Genomic DNA, 14,797 nt, shown 5'->3' on the forward strand with positions numbered 1-14,797 from the left:
TATATATAAACATATATATACATACCACACTTGTATATAACACTATATATGTATATGTAATTATATATATAATTATATTTGTACATATATATCTTCAGTTATAGCACTTATTAACATAAAACTTAGACAAAACTAATCTTTTTTTTCAATCATGAGACATATTCCCAATCATTCCTATGTGTGTACATGCATACTATATTACTAAGGGAGAAAAGCCAGATTGGGGAAGAGAAAAGGTTTGGAGAACAATTTTGACAATATCTAGTGAAGCTGGATAGAATGAAATTTCACTTTATAGAGGAAGTGTATACATAAAGGAGACAACATGTATATAAATGTAGTCTGCTAGGAGCTTGTCAACAGTGAAAATTTAGAAGCAGCCTAAATGTTTACCAAATAAGGAAGAAATAACAAATTATGTCAATAAAACTCTATAACAATACTTATGATGGTAAAACTCTATGATAATATTTTCCCATGATAAAAGAGGCCATCCTCTGCCCATTTCTCAAATAAAGCTAAAATCCTTATTTTCTGTGGAAGTGGGTGGGATGAACTTAGGCAATGATTGCCTTATCCATTTAAGAATTTCTCAGATCAGTATGAAGGCAGTGATGTTAAAAATATATTTCACCATCTTTACTTTTGTGCTTTTTGTGACAATACAGATTACTGAAGCTACTGCTTTTCAATAATCTCGTAATAACACAACCCTATATTTTATTCAATTGAATTTTGGAAAGCCATTTTACATGTTATGGTTGAATTTTTACTATATATTCATACAATGATATATCTTACAGCAGTGAAAGGCAATACATAAGAGCTACATGTATCAACATGGGTAAACCTCAAAAGAAAAATATTAAGAGAAAAATTTAAGTTATAAAAGGATATGTATAATAACAAAACCAGATAATAACAAATGTTGGTGAGGATGTAGAGAAATACATACATTGTTGATGAGTGTACCTAAAGGTGGGGCCTCTTTGGAAAATAGTTCAGCAGTTTCTTAAAAAGTTAAACTTAAGTTTATCGCGTGATTCAGCAATTCCACTCTTAGGTATGTTCTTAAGAAAAATGAAACATATCCTCGCAAAGCCAAAAACTGAAAATAGCCTAAATGCTCACAGAATAGGAGGACAAACAGTAAATGTAAAGACATAATGTAATAACATTCACCCATAAAAAAAGAAACAAACTATGGATACATACTACAAAATAGACAAACCTCAAAAACATTATGCTTACTTAAAAAAAAAGCCATATACGACAGGCCAAATATTGTATTATTTAATTTACATAAAATAGCCAGAAAAGGCAAAGCTATAGAGACAGAAAATAGATTAGTGGTTGCCTAAAGCAGGGGAATGAGGATTAACAGTTAATGTGCAAGAGACATTACAATGCGGTGATGAAAATGTTCTACAACTGATTCACGATGACAGTTGCACAACTTGGTAAGTTTCCTTAAAAAAAAAATTCAATGAATTGTACAATTGAAAAAGTGATCTCCCCAGAAGAAAAGGGCACTCTGTCAGCAGACGGACTTTGGACTTGAACTACAACATCATCTCTTGTCTGCTGACCTATCCTGCAGATTTCGGACCTAGCCAGCCTCCGAGAGAGAGAGAGAGAGAGAGAGAGAGAGAGAGAGAGAGAGAGAGAGAGACAGAGAGACAGAGAGACAGAGAGAAAGAGAGAGAGAGAGAGAGAGAGACCTTACTAGTATGTTTCTCAGAAGGAGCCTGACTAATACATCACCCTTATCAATGAATTGGAATTGGATTCTAAAATAATCTATTCCCTATACCTAACCAAAGATAACTTTTTGAGTGTAAATTTACAGGAGAGTTGTCCAAAAATGAACTGTGGTGATGTCTACAGGTTTCCTAACGACATTTCATTAAAAGAGGTGGGATCATTGTGTTCTGCTAAATTCAAATATGTTTAACCTTAGAAGGTTACTAAACTGCTAAACTCTATTTTGCTTTATCATGGGCTACATCAAATACAAGACATGAAGGAAAAAGGTGCAGAATTTGTGGTAATCATCTCAAACACTCTACTCCAGCAACAGAGAAACATTTTCTCACATGGAAACTCTGGTTGACCAGTAATGGTTCCCTGAAGTTGAAAAAATTATGCAACCATCTCATGGCTAAGCAAGAAAGAATGTCATAACCTGATGTCTGCAATAAGTGTAGGAAAGGGGATGCATGTAAGCTACACATTTGCTTTCCTAGCCTTAGCCTATCCTACTCCCTACTGAGAACAATGTTACATAAATAGCCCTCTTCTTGACCAAGGTGAAGTTGCTACAGAGAAGTATAACACTGGAGATACAAGGTACAGGGGTGAGGGGAGAAGATTGAGTCTACCACAATAACAATAAATGTCAAACTGCAATTTCACAAGCATGTACTTCCTGATCTCCTCAATGTTACATAGTAAAAACTTTCTTATTAAATCAGGTGCCATTTGGCACAGGTAAAGCAGTTAACTTACCATTTTTCAAAACTCAATTTAAGAGAAAGTAAGCTAGAATTAGTTATCTGAATTAAGATACCTAATTAAAATTGTTTCAAAGACCTTTTTAAATGATGATAGGGAATCTCAGATCTGGTCAAAACCTTCCACCCAAAATTCCCTCTAAAAAGTGAACCCCTTTTAAAATTTGGCTAATGTGAAAGTTAGGTCTGAGAAGGGCAATGCTATGGGAAAAAGCGCCATACCAGTGAGAAGACAAAAGGAAAGAAAATATATATAATGCCTAAGATTAAAATAATTTATTCATTATACCATTTTAAGGGTTTTGCAGTAAAATATATATATATACACATTATATATACATATAATGTATGTGTGTGTGTGTGTGTGTGTGTGTGTGTGTAAACAGGTATTATCAAAAACTATTCTTTATTTGATCCTGGCTAGGAAAAAAATAAAACAAAAATCCCAAGTGTCTCTTGAAAGCAAAAATCTGTTGTCAGGAAAGAAATATTGTTAAAGAAAATTTTTTCACAATAAAGTAACTATGGGAGTTTTATTATTTCTATAGCTAGAATAATGCTATCAATTCGATATTAAGCCTGTACTATGTGAGATTCTAATCAAATACTGCCATTAGGCACAGGGTTGTCTGCCAGGAAATACAAAAATTCAAAAACAATCCGTACCTAACAGATCAGTGATATAATCTCACGCCTGCACTTTACCATTCCTGTTTTCCCTTCATTTATTTACTTGTCTTTACAATTATTAAAAGTTAGAAGCATGTTAATAAAATTATCTTATGTAATAATATCCTTCGTGCAAACATGGAAGGAATGTTTAAAAACACTCCATCTAAGAAGACAGTTAAGATCTTACTTTACCACTGAGGTGTTCTTGAGTGGGTTATTTTTGAGAACACCAGGGGTCCTACCTGATAACCAAATATTGTTTTTAAGGGCCACATCAATACCCTTGATCCAAGAGAATCCCACGATACCATTAAAAAACTATTCCCCCAAAATAAACTACACTCTGTGGATCATCTACATTCTGTGTAAATGGTGGCTACAGAGAACGTATGGTGGTTAAGTAACATGAGTTCTAGAGCCAAAAAGCCTCGGTTTGAATCCTGACTATAAGGTTTTAGGAAAAATGACTTAACATTCTCTAAGCTTCAGCTACTTCATCTGTAAAGTGGGGCCCTAGTTCACAAAGTAGTTAGAAGCACTGAATGAAATAATCTGTATAAAGTGCTTAAAACAATGCGTAACACTTAGTAAGTGCTCTTTCAATGTTATTTGCTACCTACCTTCCTCATCTCTCTCCTCCTCCTCTTTTGACTACTACTACTACTACTACTACTATTACTAACTACTATTACTACTAATCCTTCTATATTCTTTTATTTCCAATGTAATAGGGCCACCTTTGCAACGTTTCTTGGCATCTGCTTCCCAGAGCATTTTTTTTTTCCTTATGCAGTTTGCTGGAATATTTTATTTGTGGCTGGCTCTGACTTTATGTTAATTGTGCTTTTTGTTTCCTGCAAAAATGCAGCGCCTTACTATGGCTGTATTTAGAATTGTAAATTTCAAAATCTATAAATAAAAAGTTAAAATAAATAATTTTACAGGAAGCTAGTCCTGATTATAAATGCAGACTAATGACTTTTTTCCCCCTGCAAAAAGAGTAAAAAGAAATGATTTGAAATAGCCCAAAATCTGTTGCTTGAAAATAGTATTATGTAGTATTGCTTTTTTTATTGGTTCAAAATCAGGTTTTATTAATTATTGAGTAAGACTTTGAATAAGTATTCTGCACAGATTTGGGGTCTATGGTATAAAAATTCTATAAACCTGCACCAAGTTGGTTAACAATGCTTAAACACTTAAATATCTTTTATATTTCTATTCTTCCAATACTACAACACACAACACCCTTTCACAGGCATTTTCTCATTAGAGGCAATTAACTAAGTGTAACCACTGTGTTCCAGGCACAGTGCTCGGCACACCTCCAGGAGTTACTGTTCACAGTGGATTTAAAGGAGTCAGGCAACCTGCCCTAGTGCTTTCATATGTACTATTATGTTTAGGTAAGGTAACCCTCACAAACCACATAAGGTAGAGAGTTATCCTTAACTTCAATATTTCATAGATGAGGAGAAAAAAGATACAGAAAGACAAACTGACTTGCTCAAGATCACAGAGTATCTGGCAGTGCTAAGACTCCAAAACCCCATCAACTTTCCAATCTGCCCTAAGTTTTAAACCAAACTGAATGTCTGTATATTGTAATATTAAAACTATATATTTTTAAAATAAAGCCTATTTCCTCATAGAAAATAAAGACTAGAAATACTTTCTTCTACCCAGTATTAATGGTTCCTTTAGACACTGCAAAAGATTAAATGAGACTTTAAGTAATTTCAGTTTCCTATGGATAGTCTGCAGTACTTAAATGTGGAAAAAATTAACCCTCCCTTCTCCCCTCAGCCAACTGCACATGGTCACTTCTCCAAAAAGTTTAAAGTAGGTTAACCAAATCTACCCTATAAAGGAGACTCGCTACCTTTTATAAATGACTTTGAAAACAAGCATCAACAGTTATTAAACTAGTATAAAAAAAAAAGACATTTTAAAAGTACATGTTTGTGTCAAATAGGGTTGATGAGGTCTACAAAAACAAATAACTGTAACAATGTAAAATTAGAAAATTCTTAACAAAGCAGAAGCTATTAATTTCAGTAGGTTTATTCCAATAAATATATTCATATGTATTACTCCAAAGAGTACGTTTTAAGCTGTCTAATGATACAAATTGACTATGCCATTAAATTCTCTTATGATATAAACTATATTTTGGAAATATTTTCTGGTTAGATTAAGTTTTACAAGACTGTTAATACATCCCAGAAACAAGATTCTTTATTCACTTTCTCTATCCCCTAATTTCAACTTCTTAGGGAAAACACAATTGACAACTTTCTAAGGACCTTTCCAGGGGCTATGTGTGCCCTGTCACCATCAGAATCCACACTGCTGCCGAAACATGATGAACCAAACCCAGGTATGAAAATATTCATGGTGTCATTAAATTGCTAAATGTGAAATCTAGGATACCCTTAACAGCAAGTGTAGACTTATAGAAAGAAGTTAGTTCTCCAGAAAACCTCCACTTTAATTACTTGGATTCTAAATGTTCAACCCTAAAGTCACATTATTGTAGACATCTGAATTTTACATTTATTATAGAAATCCACTTTCTACAGTCTTCAGTGTTCATTCATTCATACATACATTCATTAAATATTGATTTATCACCAGCACTATTCTAGATAGAATTTTTTTAAAAAGTAACAGAGCCACTGACCTCATTTACTTTGGTAGTGGTACTTGCAACAGTAGGCATAAACCTTCTCTGTGTAAGTATAACTAATGGTTTTCCAAGTACAGACTATGGATTTTATAGGTTTTTATTATTATTTTAGATTTTATTATTATTATGTATTTTTATTTAAGAAGGCTATTATGTGGCTCTAATCTCGAATGGATGACAGGTGATCTGCTGTATATTTAACAATATAAAACAGGAAGTTCATTCTGTGGCCCACTGCCTCCCAGAGATTGTTTTCTTCATAACTGAAACCCAGCTAAAAGTATGGGTGGTATGAAATAGGACGAACTTTTGGAACACCGTATAATTTATATTTTACATCTTGGAAATATGGCCATTTTTTGTTTGTTTGTAAACTCACGATGGAACACATCCCCCAGAGACCTATTTATTCACTTTTGATGTCACTTTGGGATATCATCTGTTTCTAATCTTCAAATACTTCCATATACTAGTCCGCTGGCTATAGCAAGGGCCAAGTAGCATCTCTGCACACTTAGGCAACTTGAGTATCTTCACAATTGTTATTTAAAGATGATTAGGGGAAATGAGATAAAAAATGATGCCCAGTAACATAATACTGAGCAAAATTTGTTATGACATGAGTCTATCCTAGAATTTCCATAAATATTTATTTCTAAAACCAAAGACACTTCATTATAATAAGAAGCACCTTTACAGTCTCTGAGGTAAGCATGAGAGTGCTATTATCAGATTTCCAAAAGAACAGGCTTTTCAAAACAACTCTGTTTATGTTTATAGAAAAGTTGCAAAATAGTAGAGTTCCCACATACCGTTCACGGAGGTTCCCCTAATGCTAATGTCATATGTACCTATACTACAGTTAGCAAAATCATAAAATTAAGATCGCTTCAATATTATTCATTACCCACCTTACTCATTTTTCCCAGTTGTCTACTGATGCCATTTTTCTATTTTTTTTCTATTTTCCCCACTTTTTTCTATTCCAAGATCCTACCCAGTATCCCAGATTGCCTCTAGTAATCATGTCTCTTTAGTCTTCTCCCACTTGTGACATTTCTTGTTCATGACCCTGATCCTTTTAAACAGTTATTTTGTAAAATGTACCTCGGTTTGAGTTTTTCTAATGTTTTCTCATGATTACACTGAAGTTATACGTTTTTGGCAATAATATCACATAAGTGATGTGCTGTCTTGGACAGATCACACGACAAGATATTAATGTATCTTCTTAGATCGCTCAGTGTCTGCCAGCTTTTTCCTCTGTAAAGTTACTATTTTTCCCTTTGTAACTATTAAACATCTTGGAGAGATACTTTTAGACTATGCAAATTTTCTGTTTCTCCTCAAACTTTCACCCTATTTTTGGCATCCATCAATGGATCTTGCCTACAACTATTACTGGAGCATTTGCCTCATGGTGATTTGTCATTTTCCTCATTCCTTCTACATTTGTGAATTGTAATTCATGAGAATAGTTTTTAAACTAAATCAAATACCAAGGTCCCAATAAATTATCAAAGGACTAGAGCCGCAAGAAACAAAAAAACAAACGATAAATGTACTGGACAATAGTATTTCACCTTGAGCTCTAATGACCTTAGTTCCCTGAATCAGATGTCTAGCAGTTCCTTTTTGAAGGATCTGTGTTTAAGTAAGTTGTTAATGACATCTGTCAGCAGCTGTAGTGTTTTGTTTTATATAATTGTAGCCTCATTTTTTATTGCAAGTAATGCATCACGATGCATATTTAAGGTTTTCCAAATAAAGAGTCTTGAGAAATCTATTTTAAAGTAGCTAATACCACAGCACATTTGAGGCTAAGCATTCCTTGGGAACCAAAACAACAAGGACAGCAAATATTCTGCCCCTGCAAATCTAATCTCATTCCTCAACCTGAAACCCCGCCACACGAACATAAAATTACACTGGTAAGGAGAGATCTCTTATAACAGTGAATTCCACAGCTCTGCTTTTCAAGACTCTATTTATTATTCTTATTCCTGTGACAGGATGAGGACCTGAAAAACATGAAATATAACCTTATTCACTTACTCTTTCGAAAAAGGAAAACCTGTCAATCTAATGCTAAAAGGCTTCAAAGCTTCTAAACATTTCAAGAAAATGCCTTATTTATCAAAACTTTAATCTCTTTATTTGTTCATTAAATTCTGCAGTCTTACACTGGAGTCAAAAAGTGTCAACCAATTATTGTGTAAGATAAGTCCTACTTTTTAATATTTAAAGCTACCTGGAATACACAGAATTATTTTAATAGGCAACTGAACATACTGCCATTTATTCCCAAGTATATTTCAACATTAAAAAAGCATACCTTTTTAATCTGGGTTTTCAAACTAAAACCTCAGTAAACCAGCGACTAACACAGTGCCTGGCACGTAACAAATACTCTGAAGTATTTTTTTGATGAATAAATTCATGATGAAAAATATATATACAATGTGTTATTGACACAGATCCATAACTCCTTCTGGACTACTTCCTTAGCAGGCTAAAAGTTCAAGCATACCCTTTTCTTCTGCACATTCATAAATCTATACATTTTAGTTATTTCTTAAGAAGACATTAAAATGACTTAGAATATAATCTAAATGACACAGAAATACATTCCTGAAGTTTATCACCCCCAAACTACAATATATTTAGAAAGGACATCAAGTCATTTTTTAAAATGATGTATTTTCATAATGGTTATTTGGGTGATAAAAATAGATGAGAAAATAGGAAATCCCACTCATATTTCTGATCTTACAAATTACTGTCACGATGAGTCCTGAAAACTATTGCAGGATTATGGTTGTTGGATTTATGATGATTTCATTGTTGGTTGCAAACCTTAATTTATTTTTTTAAAAAAAAAAAAAAAAAAAAGGTCTTGGTCTAAAGCATGGCCATAAGCAAGATTTTACAGTCTTAACTATTACAGGAAGCACTGGATAAGCTGTGATGGTCTTTTCCTGACAGTTGCATAGAAAGCCAACAATGTATCTAATCTGTATTTTCCTATTCATTGGAAATAAAAATTACTTTAATATAGACTATTACTAGCTTGCGCTTTAAAACATTACTTCTTATTACTGGAAATGCATTTTAGACTAGAGTGGAAAGAACGTAATTGGTGTGCACTGGTAAATCTATGCTTAGGAAAGGAAACTGTAGCAAACAGCTTCATTTTTTCTCAGATCCCAAATGACCAGAGGATAATTCTAACCAGCAGGGGGAGATAAGGAGGAGAGTAGTAAGACAAAGAACAGGCTACAGGCAAGAAAAGCAGTTATAATTATAGCTGGGAACACGGAATTTGTTAAAGGAAGTCTACTGTATAATTATATTTGAAAATTTAGCAAGATGCCCAGAGGCTGACTCGCAGCTGTCAGGAACTGGTAACTCTACTTCTGTTCATGCAGCGACCACTTCGGCTACTAAATCCACTATCTAGACTGTTACCAGAACTGACATTTAGAGTAAAGAGATAGATCTTCTCATGAGACTTTTTTTTTTCTATAATGGATGAAGGTATCCATTTCAACAAAGTAACTTTCTCTCTCTTTAGTTTTCTTTTTAGACTTAGTTCTCCTCTATCAGTCTCAGAGAACCAAAAGATTCTCATAGCAAAGCTACTATCTAGACATAAACCTCCTCCCTGAATGCTGACTAGATCATGAACCAATCTATCTCATACAATTCCAAATTCAGCAGGCTTACAACAAAACTAATTTCCCTCTGCCCTCACCTTGTCTGGAAAATGTCTTTCCCTTTCTCTCCTGCTTTCCTATTCCCTCTAACGGCACCGGCGTTCTCTCAATATAGCATGAAAACTCAAGATTCACCTTTGCTCTTTTTCTTTCCTGACCTCCTACTTCATATTAACTCAATTAATCGAATCCTATTAATGTTGTAGTAAAATTCTATCACTTATCAATGAAAGATAAGTCCTTTTTTAATATTTAATATTTAAAAAGCAGAATGTGACTTTATTTGGAAATAGGATTTTTACAGAAGTAATCAAGTTAAAATGAGGTCATCAGGGTGGGCCCTCATCCAATATTACAGGTCTCTTTATAAAAAGAAGAAATTTGGACAAAGAGACACAGAGGGAAGACTATATGAAAATACACGGGAAAGATGGCCATCTGATGGAAGTGATGTATCCACAAGCCAAAGAATGCCAGGGATCGCTGGCAAAACCACCAGAAGCTAGACGAGGCAATAAAGAATTCTCCCTGAAAGCAGTCAGAGAACACGGCCCTGCCAACATCTTGATTTTGGTCTTGTAGCTTCTAGAACTGAGATTATAAATTCTGTTGTTTTAAGCCTTCCAGTTTTGGACACTTTGTTACCACAGCCCTAGGAAACCAATATAACACCTCAAACACAATTTGGACTCAATTACCTATAACCCTGTACCCCGAAATCTGCACCTGATCTCTGAACAGCACCCTATCCCACCCAGCCGTCCATAGCTGTTTCCTATGCATCACTCTTGCTTCACATCCAATCAATTACTGAGGCCTGCTTTAATCTGTCCATTTTTCTAGCTCCGTATCACTAGTCCAGTGTAGGTCATCACCATCATCATGCCCCCGCACAACTGTCTGCCAAATAGTCACCATGCCTACAGTCTTGTTCTTCTTTCATCATCTTTAGCAACCAGACTTTGCAATATGCTGATCTGATCATACTTTTAGTGTATCAGTGTTGATCCCATAATTAGTGGCATCCATGATAATTAAGGACAAAGTCTAACTCTAATTTCTTTAGCCTGGCTGACAAAATTACACGTAATAGCCTCTGAGACTAAGAGAAAGAGATCATTGCTGACCGCGCCTACCCTCAAATGCACAGGGGCGCACTCTCGGTTGCTCAAACGCATCAACACTTTCACATCCGCCTAAAACTCTCTACCCTTGATTTAATCATTCATTCACTCACTCACTCATAATAAACAGTGTGTGCCTACCATGTGCCAACTTTAGTTCCAAGAGCTAGATAGATATTCCACAGAAAATAAACCAAAGCTCCTGCCCTTATAAAATTTATATTCTAAAGAGGGTGGGAAACAGATCTTAAACAAAAATAAACAAACATTACCTCAGATGGTATTAAGTGATTAAGAGAAAAGTAAAGCAAGGTAAAGGGAATAAGGGAGGTTAGGAATAGAGGAAGAGGCAGGGTTATGATTTTATATAAGCTGCTAAACAACTCTAACAGGGTGATATTTAGAGGAAACCTGAAGAGAGTGAGGGAAAAGCCCTGCGTACATCTAAGGGAAAGGCTTCCCAGACAAAGGGAAGAGCAAGTGCAAAGACCCTAAGGTGAGGCAGATCACAATGTTTGAAAAACATCACTGAGGCCACTGGGACTGAGTAGGGGAAAGGTAGTATGATGAGGGTTTAGAGAAAGCAAATGATGTATAGCCTGAAGCTCATTGTAAGAGTTGAGAAGTTAATGAGTACAAAAGTGGAATTTTGAGTTGCCTGATTTAGCATTCATTATAAAAGAATCACTTTGGTACGATGTAAAGAAAAACCTTGGTGGGGAGGGAGGCTAGTACAAAGAGAAAGCTAAGAGGCTTCCATAAAGTCCCAATGAGAGTTTGTGGTTTGGAATGGGGTAGAGGTCATAGAAACAGCTGGATTCTGGTAATTATGATGAACATATGCATATGGATATGCATATGATTTAATAAGACATATTTTTAATTCATTGGATTAATAAGTTTTAATAATACACATAACAAAGGAATAACTTCAAATGAGTAAAAATGTTTTTTACTTCTCTCTTACTCATAAGAAAAAACTCACCAGAAAGAAGGGACTGAGGCGAAAAGGGAAAAGAGAACACTCTAGACAATTTTATACTATGGTCACGTACAAAAATTTCATTTTATTAGAGTATTCCAGACACTATCAGATCACTCACTCACTAACAATAAAAAGAATGGCAACGTTATTATTATTGCGATCACAGCATATAATTTTCCTCGATAGTAAAAATCAAGAAATTTTTATCTTCCCTTTTTCAAAAATTACTTTGACGTTCTCATTCAATTATTTTAAAAAGTAAGAGTGTGTTTTCTGATTCATCTGAATCAAAAGAGTGTTTTTTACTTTTTTATTGTAATATAATTGACATATAACATTATATTACTTTTAGGTATCAACATAATGATTCAACATTTGTATATGTTGTAAAATGATCACCACAGTAAGTCTAGTTAATAGTTAACATCCATCATCACATATAGTTACAAATTTTTTTTCTTGTAATAACTTTTAAGATCTACTCCCTTAGTAACTTCCAAATGTATAATACAGTATTACAAACTATGGTCACCATGCTGTGCCTAAAGAATCCTTAAATACCATTTACATCTCTTTATATCTCTAAAATTCATATATACTTTGATTTAAAATTGAACATTTAAAAATTAGCACATTTCCAACTCTAAAGAATTAAAAATGAGTTTCCACAAAGAGAAAAGAGGATGTTTATAAGGATATAGCTTCATTATCAACAAGCATCCCTGAAGATAGAGCCTCTAAGTCTTGAATATGAAGCCCAGTGTGTGAATTCATCACCCCAGCTGCCCAAATCTCAGCAACAGTCTGAGATAGTTTCACAATTAAATAACACTGCAAACCACTAGGAATTATCTACCAGGAGACCTAGAAGTGAGGGCGAGAGGAGAGAAAAGAACTGAATTGCAAGGAACAAAAGTATTCAGAAATCTGCTACTGGAAATGGAGTAACATTAATCTGAGATATAATGCTACCATTTATTCTTCAGAGGTTATCTCTCTTAGCATTAGTTCCATCACCAGACTTATGTCTAGATACTTATGGTAATGCTTGATCTTTAAGAACTGCTAACAGAAACAAAGTATCTGTACCTTCAAACTGTTCTCAAATACTTTATCCGTTAATTACTCCTTTTCCATAAAAAGTCTAAATTCTCCTCCCCACTCCAATAAAGACCATTGGGCTATAGTTTTGGTGTCAATGTCAGATGTCTACTGTTTGATCTGCAATAGGCCATAAGTTTTATTCTAGAGTTCAAAGCCCAAGCAGCGTGAAAATGCAAGAGTTGAAGCTCTCACCAAAACCAAAAGTTTGAGAACCCTTTTGACTCTACTTGAAAACCTCAGGTCTGCTAGAGCCTCCTACCACATGGGAAAGGGAGATTTCTTGGGTCAACAGTTTCAGTATAAAAGACTGGTCTTTTTGCAACAAGATGACCTAAAGACCAAAGATTTTCTTTTAAGCCATTGAAGAGCTGATTTATTCTCCTATATGGTGGAAATATATTCAGGGACTACACACAACCTTCTCAGTCACTGAAGATTAAGGGAAATTAGACAAAAGAATAGCCTTTATAAATCTGATCTATTCTTAAGTAGAGGACTTTTTCATTTTGCCATCTTATCACAGGTTTCTAGTAGAATTATCATCCCTCCTTTCTCTATCTGCTATATGGAAAATTATAAAGCATATTTAAAAATCAATACCATATTATATTTACCTATCACGTGAAAACAAATCATTACAAAGGAAAGTTCAAAATTATATAAAAATAGTACATCTGAAATGAAAAATATTTTAAAGTATAAAAAGCTTCCTTAAACTGTTCTTCATGGTATTACGGATGTTTCTTTAAACTAGTAAATGTCCTGAATGTTGTGAGATAAACTGTCGAAAATAAGGACAAAGCAATACAATATCAACTGATAATATATAAAAAACAACAAATTCATGGACTCTAGCACTATATCTTGTTATCATTATAATGGGAAAAATAAGTAAAGTCTGTCAACAATCAAGGCCAGAAAAAAAATAGCTTAATCAGAATGACAAATACTTCCAGGTTTTAAAATATAACTCATTCTGACATGTAAAATATACAAATAATATTTTTTCTCTGAATTTTGCGGTATCATTATTCTGTTAAAAAATTAGATTTATTCATACAAATGAAAACCAAAAGAATTAAAGAATACCTGAACCATAAAATTTGTTAGAATTACTACATGATCCAGCAATTCAATAAATACATGTACATGCATGTTCACAGCAGCACTAGTCACAACAGCCAAAAGATAGAAACAGCCCAAATGTCTATCCATGGATGGATAAACAAACTGTGGCATATACATAGAATTAAATATTATTCAGTCATTAAAAAGAGAAAAACAAAGAAATAAAAAGTACGGATAAACATTCAAATGTGGATGAACCCTGAAAACATTATACTAAGTGAAAGAAGCCAGAAACAAAATGGTACTCATTTGTATGATTCCATTTATATGAAATATCCAGAATAAGGAAATCCATAGAGATAGATAATGGAGAGAAGAAGCTGAGAGATGGGAGAAATTGGAAGTAACTGATTAATGGGTATAGGTTTCCTTTCAGGGAAATGAAAATGTTTTAGAGGTATTAGGTTGCACAAATGCCACTGTTCATCATAAAATGGTTAATCTCACGTGAATTTTTAAAACTAAATAAGTAATAAAACACCACATTACCAGTAATAAAATCTCATGTACCACTGGCATGATACACTGAGTACATCAGAAGACATCACCTCTATAGTCTCCTTCCCAATAATGCATGACCTCAATATGATAACCTCATAAGAAAACATAAGACAAGCCCACATTTAGGGCTATTCTACAACATAACTGACCAGAACTCTTCCCAATTCTCAAGGTCATGAATGACAAAGAAAGACTAAAGAACTACTGCACACTGGGGGAGTCTAAAGAGCCATGACATCTAAATCCCACATGGGTTCCAAGGATGAATCCTGAAGCACAAGAAAAAAAAATTAGTAGAAAAAATTGGTGAAATCTGCATTAAAATAAGTAATTTAATTAATAGTACTATACCAATGTTAATTTTT

The 14,797-nt window shown here is 34.0% G+C and overlaps 1 protein-coding gene across 6 annotated transcripts in view; it reads right to left on the bottom strand.

The window, feature by feature from the left end:
- The window catches only part of TBC1D5 (TBC1 domain family member 5), a 463,234-nt gene that overhangs the window by 386,335 nt on the left and 62,102 nt on the right, over positions 1-14,797 (bottom strand). The gene's annotated exons all lie outside the window — the stretch shown is intronic.

This window comes from Rousettus aegyptiacus, unplaced genomic scaffold, assembly GCF_014176215.1.
Source record: "Rousettus aegyptiacus isolate mRouAeg1 unplaced genomic scaffold, mRouAeg1.p scaffold_m13_p_4, whole genome shotgun sequence".
Lineage (NCBI taxonomy): Eukaryota > Metazoa > Chordata > Mammalia > Chiroptera > Pteropodidae > Rousettus > Rousettus aegyptiacus.